The sequence below is a fragment of the Hemicordylus capensis genome, chromosome 1 (genome assembly GCF_027244095.1).
Source record: "Hemicordylus capensis ecotype Gifberg chromosome 1, rHemCap1.1.pri, whole genome shotgun sequence".
Taxonomy (NCBI): Eukaryota; Metazoa; Chordata; class Lepidosauria; order Squamata; family Cordylidae; genus Hemicordylus; species Hemicordylus capensis.
Window position 1 is genome coordinate 403,645,525 of NC_069657.1, and position 10,061 is coordinate 403,655,585.

Consider the following 10,061-nt stretch of genomic DNA (forward strand, 5'->3'; position numbering starts at 1 on the left):
TGCAGTAACGAGCAGCTAGCTTGCCCATCCTGGGGGGTGGGGACTGATTCCACCTCATGGAATCATAAATCTCATCATTAAATCATATATAATAGGAAGACTGCTTGTGGCCACAGCCCCCAGAAGCCTGCTGGAGAGGAGGAGAAGAGGATACCATCTACCCCAGGGTGATAAAGCTGGGGTGCCTGCCTGGCTGCCTCTTCTCTGCTGCAACCCTGGTTGCCATCTTCCTCCCCCTAGGACTGCTTGTGGGGAGGCTTTGCAGGACTGGGGCTGCAAGGGTGACTGGGCAGTTTTTTTTCCTGGTTCCACCTGCTGAGCTTACTGCTCAGCCGATATAGTACTTGAGTTTGGGGTCCAGGGATAGATTGGGACTTCTGTTGGTGTACCGATTGCCCCGCTGCCCAATGGAATCCCTTACTGAACTCATGGACTGGGTTGCTGAACTCGTGTCGGAGTCTCACAGACTCTTGGTGTTGGGGGACTTCAGTGTTCATTTCGGGACCAATTTGTCCGGGGCAGTTCAGAAGTTCATAGCGGCCATGACAACGATGGGCCTATCCCAAGCGGTCTCTGAATAGATGCATATTGCAGGTCACACGCTTGATTTGGTCTTTTACTCTGTTCAGGGTGGTGTTCCGTGGGTGGGGACTCCTACGATCTCCCCATTGTCATGGACAGACCACCATCTGGTTAAGGTTGGACTTACAACCACTTTCCATTTCTGCAGGGGAAAGGGGTCTATTAGAATGGTCCGCCCGAAGAGGTTATTGGATCCACTAAGATTCCAAGAAGCCTTGGAGGGATTTAATGTTGGCAATGCTGGTGATCCTGTTGGTGCCCTGGTTGAGAATTGGAACAACTTGCTCACCAGGGCAGTAGACACGATTGCTCCTAAGCGTCCCCTCTGACCTGCTTCAAAATTGGCCCCTTGGTATATGGAAGATCTATGGGTGCTGAAGCAGCAAGGTAGGTGACTGGAGCACAAGTGGAGAAAGACTCGACTCGAATCCAACAGATTATGACATAGAGCACATTTAAAGATTTATGCTCAGGCGATACGTGCGGCAAAGAAGAGGTTCTTTCCTGCCCGTATTGCCTCTGCGAGTTCACGTCTGGCGGAGTTGTTCAAGTTTTTTTGAGGGGACTAGTATCTGCCCCCTCTCCCTTGAACCAGAATTTGGAAGCATAGGTTACTCGCTGTGATGTGTTTAATGAATTTTTCGCAGACAAAATCTCTTGGATTCGGGCCGACTTAGATGGAGACTCCACAATTAATTTGATGTCTGAACTGGAGGTGTCTGAACTGGAGGTGTATACTCCTCTTATACGATTCAACTGGATCAGTTTCAGTTTGTGATTCCTGAGGATGTGGACAAGCTGCTTGGAGCGGTGAGGCCTACCACTTGTTCTCTTGACCCTCGTCCAACATGGCTTGTTCTATCTAGCAGGGAGGCTGTTGTAGGCGGCCTGGTAGAAATCATAAATGCTTCTCTGAGGGAGGGCAGGATGCCTCCTTGTCTTAAGGAGGCAATTATTAGACCTCTTCTAAAGAAGCCTCCGTTAGATCCCTCAGAGTTGAGCAATTATAGGCCGGTTTCCAATCTCCCATGGTTAGGCAAGGTAATTGAGAGGGCTGAGGTGGCAAACTCAGGTGGTAATTGAGAGGTAATTGAGGTGGCCTCTCAGCTCCAGGTGGTCTTGGAGGAAACTGATTATCTAGACCCATTTCAAACTGGTTTTCAGGCGGGCTACGGAGTGGAGACTGCCTTGGTTGGCCTGATGGATGATCTCCAATTCGGAACTGACAGAGGAAGTGTGACTCTGTTGGTCCTCTTGGATCTCTCGGTGGCTTTCGATACTATCGACCATAGTATCCTTCTGGAACGTCTGAGGGTGTTTGGGGTGGGAGGCACTGTTTTACAGTGGTTCTGCTCCTACCTCTTAGACAGATTCCAGATGGTGTCGATTGCAGATTGTTGCTCTTCAAAATCTGAACTTAAGTATGGTGTCCCTCAAGGCTCCATACTCTCTCCAATGCTTTTTAACATCTACATGAAACCGCTGGGAGAGATCATCAGGGGATTTGGAGCTGGGTGTTACCAGTACGCTGATGACACCCAGATCTGCTTCTCCATGTCAACTTCTTCAGGAGCTGGCATATCCTCCCTAAATGCCTGCCTGGAAGCAGTAATGGGCTGGATGAGGGAGAATAAACTGAAGCTGAATCCATATAAGACAGAAGTACTTATTTTGCTGGGTCAGAACTCTAGAGACGATTTTGATCTACCTGTTCTAGATGGGGTCACACTTCCCCCAAAGGAACAGATTCGCAGTCTGGGAGTACTTCTGGATCAACGTCTCTCCTTGGTTTCTCAGGTTGAGGCGGTGGCCAGGGCGGTGGCCAGCCAATTCTATCAGCTTCGGCTGATATGCCAGCTGCTCCCGGTTCTTTAGATCAATGACCTCAAAACAATGGTACATTTGTTGGTAACCTCCAGACTTGACTTCTGTAATGCGCTCTACATGGGGCTGCCTTTGTACGTAGTCCAGAAACTTCAGTTGGTTCAGAACGCGGCAGCCAGGTTGGTCTCTGGATCATCTCGGAGAGACCACATTACTCCTCTGTTGATGGAGCTACACTGGCTGCCAATAGGTTTCTGGGCAAAATACAAAGTGCTAGTTATAACTTATAAAGCCCTAAACGGCTTAGGCCCTGGGTATTTAAGAGAGCGTCTTCTTCGCTATGAGCCCCACCTCCCATTGAGGTCACTTGAGGAGGTCTGTCTCCAGTTGCCACCAACTCGTTTGGTGGCTACACAGAGACGGGCCTTCTGGGCTGCTGCCCCAGATTGTGGAATGCGCTCCCTGCTGGGATATGATTCTCCCCATCTCTGGCAGTTTTTAAAAAACTTCTGAAAACACATCTCTTCAACCAGGCTTTCTCAGCTTTTTAAAACTTGCTTTTTAAATTGTTCTGATTATTTAATTGCTGTTTTACGATGTTTTTAATTGTTAATCATTGTTTTATACTTTTATAATTTTTGTTTTAATTATTAACTGATTTTAATGGTGTTTTAATGTAAACCGCCCTGAGCCTTTTGGAAGGGCGGTATTAAAGTTTTAATAATAAATAAATAATATTATGGAAGATTTTCCCCCAGAGTAAGCCGCAGCTGTGCAGGGATGGTGTATCTAGAAAGGGAGCATGGCACATGGGGCAGTGTGTTAACCACACCTTCTTTGACTGCTCAGTGGCCCTGTTCCTTGCTGCCCCTTGTGGCAGCCTGCAGAATTGCAAGCAGACTCCTGGGCTCTCTGAGCAAGGCCATCCTCAGGAATCACTCATTGGCCTTCTCTCACTGTAGCAGGAAGTATAAGAGACTTCCTGATGGAGGCAGACCTTGCCTCAGGATCAAGGTTCTCTTATTTTGATGCATTTGTCTTGCTTCTTTCCCCATCTGCTTGGTCTGACCTTTGGCTTGTTTTTTACTCCCAGTTATCTGCTCAACCTTCAGGCTCCTGAATGGTGACTTGGCGTGACCTTTGGATTGTTTCTGACTCCTGTCTAGACCCTCTGGCTTTTGACTGCTATTCAGCTTGACCTCCAGCATGTTTCTGGCTCTAAGCTCCTGTCTAGACCCTCTGGCTCCTGACTGTGTATCTGGCTTGATCCCTGACATATTACTGGCTGTTAGGGTTGCCATATTCTGGCTTTCCAAATCCAAGTGCCTAATTTGCATATTATGTAAATTGGCTCGAAAATAATGTTTGAGCAGAAGAGTGACTGCACGATTTGCTCCATAATTCTGCTTCTACAAGGGCTAGAGCTTAGCTTTAAAAAAAGAAAGCAAGCTCAAATCTGGGCAAATCTGGGTGGGCTAAGCAATCTGGGTGAGATGCTTAAAATTCAGGTGAACCCCAGAATTTTGGGGGGCATGGCAACTCTACCAGCTGTCCCAGTCCTGGCTTTGGATTTTTGCCTCCTGCCCATGGCTCAGCCTCCTGACACTGACAATATGGCCCTTATCTATAGGGGCCTAAATCTGGCTGCTATTTCCAGAGTAAAAAGTAAGCATGCTAGCCCCAATTATGGTTAAAGCTAAGAGATAATATGACCAAGTGTCATTTGATATTTTGAACTCAGGCACATGACCCATCCAGCATGAAGAGTGCATTTTAGCCGTCTTCACCTTTGAAATACATACCAGTAGAAAGTACTCCCAGATCAGGCTGCCACTCACAAGGAGAACATGGTGAGAGGGGATCTCTCATCAGGAGACTGCAGAACAGCATTGATAGCTGTCACTGTGAGTTTCAGGTCCACACTTGAGAGAGAGATTCTATGAACCCATAGACACAGACTATAGTGTTTAAAAATGTATTTAGGTTTAGAGCCTGCTCTTCTCCCAAAGTGGTATTGATTGATTGATTGATTGATTGATTAAGTGCAATCAAGTCAATGTTAATTCTTAGAGACCACATAGATAGATTCTCTCCAGGATAATCTGTCTTCAATTTGGCCTTTAAGATCTCTTAGTGGTGCATTCATTGATGTCATAATCGAGTCCATCCACTTTGCGGCTGGTCGTCCTCTTCTTCTCTTCCCTTCAACTTTCCCCAGCATTATGGACTTCTCAAGGCAGCTGGGTTTTCACATAATGTGTCCAAAGTATGATAGTTTGAGTCTGGTCATTGTGCCTCGAGTGAAAATTCTGGATTGATTTGTTCTATGATCCCTTTGTTTGTTTTCCTGGCTGACCGTGGTATCCTCAAAAGTCTTCTCCAGCACCAAAGTTCAAAAGCATCAATACTTTTTCTATCTTGCTTCTTCAAAGTCCAGCATTTGCATCCATAGAGTGTCACAGGAAAAACCATTGTCCAAACGATTCTAATCTTTGTAGGTATAAACACATCAGTCATGGCATTTAAATATCCTTTCCAAGGCCTTCATTGCAACCCTACCAAGCGCTAGATTGTGATGTATTTCTTGACATCGTACAGGGGTATACATGGTTAGATCCCTCCTCACATCAACCCTGTGAGGTAGGTTAGGTTGAGAGATAATGACTGGCCCAAAGCCACCCAGTGAGTTTCATGGCTGAGTAGGGATTTGAACCTGGGCCTCCCTGGTCCTAACCCAACACTCTAATCACTACACTCCATTCATCTTGATATGGCTTCACACTGATGAAATGCTGGAGCTTAGTACCAGACTGTGACAATGAGAAACAAAACCAAGGGCTAGGTAGGAGTCTGAGAAGAGAAAGTGAAATAGTCACACTGGAGTTTTCCCTGCCTTTGGCAGCCTCTCTGGTGTAGATCAGAGAGGTCAGCCGGGTCTAATGCCTTTCGGCTGAGATCATGATATCCCACACAGACATGCTTCTCCTTGTAGTTTTCAGGAACCACGTAGGATAAATATGACAGGAATTCCCCAAGGCAATTTGTCTCCCCTGCCCCACCCATGCCCTTGCCTTCCACACTAATCTGAAGTTGCCTTAAATGGTCAGTAGTTCTCCCCCTTTCATGTTTTATTCCCAGTGGCTTTTAGCAACATAGTATGTCCTGTGACACGGACTCGATGGCACAACCTTTCCTTGTTTCTGTCCTGTGAACTGCAAACAACAGGGTGAGTGTCCTTTGCTTCTGTATTTCCAGTAAGGAGAAGCAGCGTTGATTCTGGCAGAGGTGAGATCTCTGTGACGTGTTAAGCATTTTCACTGTAGAACTCATTCAACCCTTCCCACACATCCAGACCCCATGAAGACTGTGCATTGTGTCAATGGCAAATGCATCTCAGTCCCTTATTCATGAGTAGGCCCTGTAACAAATAGCAGGACCTGTACTAAGGTTAGAAGGGGCCTGAAAGGCATCAATTCACTCTCAAGCCTTCTTAAAGGTTGATTGATTCAGACATGCAGAAACTGCATGCGCTACTGCCCCGGTACAGCGGATGGGACCATAATTCAGTGACAGAGCATCTGCTTTGCATGTAGTAGAAGGTGCTCCAGGTGCCACAAGGTGCCCCTGGCATCTCCAAGTAAGACTGGGGAAGACTCCTGCCTGGAACTTTGTATAGCTGCTGCCAGTCAGCGTTGACAATACTGAGCTAGATGGACCGATGGCCTGACTCAGTATAATGTAGCTTCCTATAGTAAGGGATTTTCATTCATTCATTCATTCATTCATTCAATTACACTTATATCCTGCTCTTCCTCCGAGGAGCTCAGAGCGGTGTACATGGTTATTTTTATCCTCACAACAACCCTGTGAGGTAGGCTAGGCTGAGAGATACATGACTGGCCTAGAGTCACCCAGTGAATTTCATGGTTGAATGGGGATTCGAACTCGGGTCTTCCCGGTCCTTGTCCAGCAATTATTAGGGATTTTAACCTCAAAATTCCAGAATCTCAGGAGAATTTTGCTGCAGCACAAGAGGGGAAGAAATGGGAGAAAAATCAATAGGGGAGTAGTAAAAATAAACCCTGAGAATGGGTTGTGGTTTTTTTTATTTTTTATGTTGCAACCATACCCCCCACTCAGATTTACAGTATTGGCTGGAAAGGAAGAGAGGGAGGTGGAAGCAACCCCCAAAGTGTAGAAAACTAGACTAGGAGCTCATGGTACCTCCAGAGCAACCCAGTGGCCATCCCTGCTCTATGGTGACCTCAGAGGACCCTTTCCTCATCATTCCGTATTTTGTGGAAATCCTGCATATCCATTATGGCCCCCAGCATGTTTCAGAGGATCCTGGGACATGTTCTAAGATGCAGTCTTGGCTGGTACAAATCCTTTTGTAATCTTCCATGAACAGAATGCACCCTTGAATACACATAAAGAGGGCTGCTACTGCTTTGCTGTCCCTGCTCCTCCTGTGTCTGTAGTAGCATTGCAATCATCTAGAAATTTGAAGAGAAACTTTTCTTAGCATGGAGATAAAATGAGACAGAGAGCTTTGCTATCTAACTTCCATATAACAGGCTGCGGTTAAAAGGAGGAGGGCCAGTTTGAAAATACGAATCCAGGTCATCCAATGAAAATGATTGCGGGGAGGGAGAAGGAGGAGGAAGAGGTCATCTTCTGGATCAAAAAGTTCCAAACAAATCCTTTTAATATGGAGATTCTCTTTTATTGAGCAGGGGGAGAGTAACTGGCCCTATCCACTCCCAGTACAGGACCTCCAGTGACTGTTGCTGGTATCTATCTTATGTTTCTTTTTAGATTGTGAGCCCTTTGGGGACAGGGAGCCATCTTATTTATTTATTATTTCTCTGTGTAAACTGCCCTGAGCCATTTTTGGAAGGGCGGCACAGAAATCGAATGAATGAATGAATGAATGAATGAATGAATAAAATAACATCTACATGAAACTGCTGGGAGATGTCATCGGGATTTGGACTGAGCTGTCAGCAATATGCAGATGACACTCAGCTCTATCTCTCCTTGTCACCTGATCCTAGGGAGGTGGTGGATGTTCTGGACCCGGCTCTGATTCTGGAAGCTCAGGTGGAGGCAGTGGCAAGGGATGCCTTTGCACAGCTTTGGCTAGTGCTCCAGCTGCATCCCTTCCTCAAGAAGGCAGATCTAGTAGCCACAGTTGCCCACACCTTAGTCACGACATGGCCTGGGTTCATGTAATACGCTCTATGTGGTGCAGCCCTTGAAGAATATTCAGAAACTGCAGCTAGTGCAAAATGCAGCAGCTAGGATTTTATCTGGAGCTACCTGCTGGGATCATATCCAGGGGCGTAACTACTATTAGGCAAGGGGAGGCAGCTGCTTGGGGGCCCCCACACCTCAAGGGCCCCCCCAGAGGCAAGTCACATGACTCCCCAACACCCGCAGAGCTTCCTTCATTATGATCCTTCCTTCGTATTTCTTCCTTCGACCTGGCTAGTCTCTCTCTCTCTCTCTCTCTGCCTTCCCTCCCTGCCTTCCTCCTTGTGTGTATCAGCGAGGGGCCCATTTTAAAATTTTGTCTCTGGGCCCACTCCAGCCTTGTTACGCCCCTGATCATATCACACCCATTTTGAAAGAGCTGCATTGGCTGCCAGTTTGTTTCCAGGACCATTTCCTGGTTTTGACCTTTAAAGCCTTTAACAGTTTGAACCCTGCATACCTGAGGGACCACCTGCTCCCAAGGGTTTTTCTGCTGACTTGATGAGATATCGGAGGGCACTCTGTTCCATGTGCCAACAGTGAGGGAGGCTTGGCTGTTGTGCACAAGGGAGAGGGCCTTCTCAGTTATGGCCCCCAGACTTTGGAATGCTCGCTGGTGGACAGCTGTTCATCAGTCTCTATCACTGTTTTTTAGAAAGCAAGTTAAGTTTTGGCTTTTTACCCAGGCTTTTATATGAGTGTTGTTTTTGCTGCTCTGTATTTTATGGTCCTATTATGTATGTTTTTTTAAACTTTTAATTAGATTTGTATTTTTATATTCCAGTTTAATATTTTTATTGTGCAATTGTTTTATAGCCTTATGTTGTTTTAAATGTTTTGTAAACCGCCTTGAGATTGTTTTAATGAAAGGCGGTATAAAAATTTAATAAATAAGTAAATTATAAACCACATTACTAATTAATTCTCATTACTGATCTTCTCACTGAGGAATCTCTGATCTGTTTTTGAAAAACTCCAGAATTCTGCAGAACAGTATTTTAAAAACCACTAACAGAGCAGGATAAATGATCTATACTTTTTGTTTAATCAAGAATTCTTGGAAACTCAGAAGTCTAGATTCTCCTTAAGCAACCAATATTGGCTCAGTAGTTCAAGACTTACCCATTTTTTTTTCTTTTTAAAATTTTCTGGGACCGCAAAATCAACTACGTTCTATATCCCCTGGGGGATAGAGCTAGTTATAAATTCTCCACTGCTGACTATAAAATATGTTGCCAGGTCTTTCATATTTTATCTCTGCAACTGTCAGCTCAAAATGATGATACCAAATAACCCTGATAAACACAAGATCCTGGAAACCTCCAGGAGGGTGTTGGAGGGAGTTACCCAAAGGCATCACAGTTACTGACTTAGGTAGATACTTTGCTGCATCCAGCAAAAAATAACCTGAAACCTCAGAAGTATGAAAGGCGGAACCATATAAAAGACTCTCCTTGGCAGGAACTCAGTGACCCGTGTTTAGAAACAAGGGAGAGTTCAATTCTGAAAAGCAGATTTTTTCCCCCTATGCGGGAGAGAGGTGTGATTTACTGGTGACTGTTTCTATATTGCCAGTTTGTTAGGAAATGTTGAAAGAGACCCTTGGACGTCCTAGAGAAGCAGTGTGGGTGTATGGTAGGAAATTGTTGCTGGAAAAGCAGCTGCTCCTTCTGGGAAAGGGCAAAGAGGACGTACCCTCTCCCACTCGCTTGCCTCATTGAAATTCATTTCAGTGAGACGTTATGGGCATATTGCACTGTGTAATCCATCACAGAAGAGAGGACTTTTTGAAGTGTAGGTTTCCTCAATACCCCCACCCCACCCCCATCTCAAAAATCAGCCCCTTTTTAATGCTCTGGCAGGAGGACATAGTGCAATATCCCACTTCCGGGGACAGACCTGAACGTTCTTGCCTGCCCAGAGGTGGATATTTACCATAAAACAAGGCAAGACAGTCACATGAACAGATATACTTATAGGAGATGGCAATGTGGCAGTTGGATTATTCCCAGCCAGAAATCAAAGAGTTAATCTTACCTTGGACCTGAAGAAGGTGTGGGCATTCATAGTAAACGGAGTCTCTGTAGACCTGCTTTGTGTCACGTAGGCACATAAGACTCAGAAGCACAGAGCTCTCTCCCCATCCAAAACAGACAACCAACCTAGCTAGGGTTTTATTTATTTATATTATTATTATTTTATTATGTAGAGCTTCTTATATTATTTAACATATTTGTATATACCGCTCAAAATGCAAGTCTCTAGGCAGTTTACAACAAAACAATACAAATCACAACAGAGAGGTTAAAACATTACAATAATTTTAAAACAATGTTAGAACTATTAAAACAAACACCAAACTATTAAAACAATTAAAACAAACAGTTATCTAATTTATT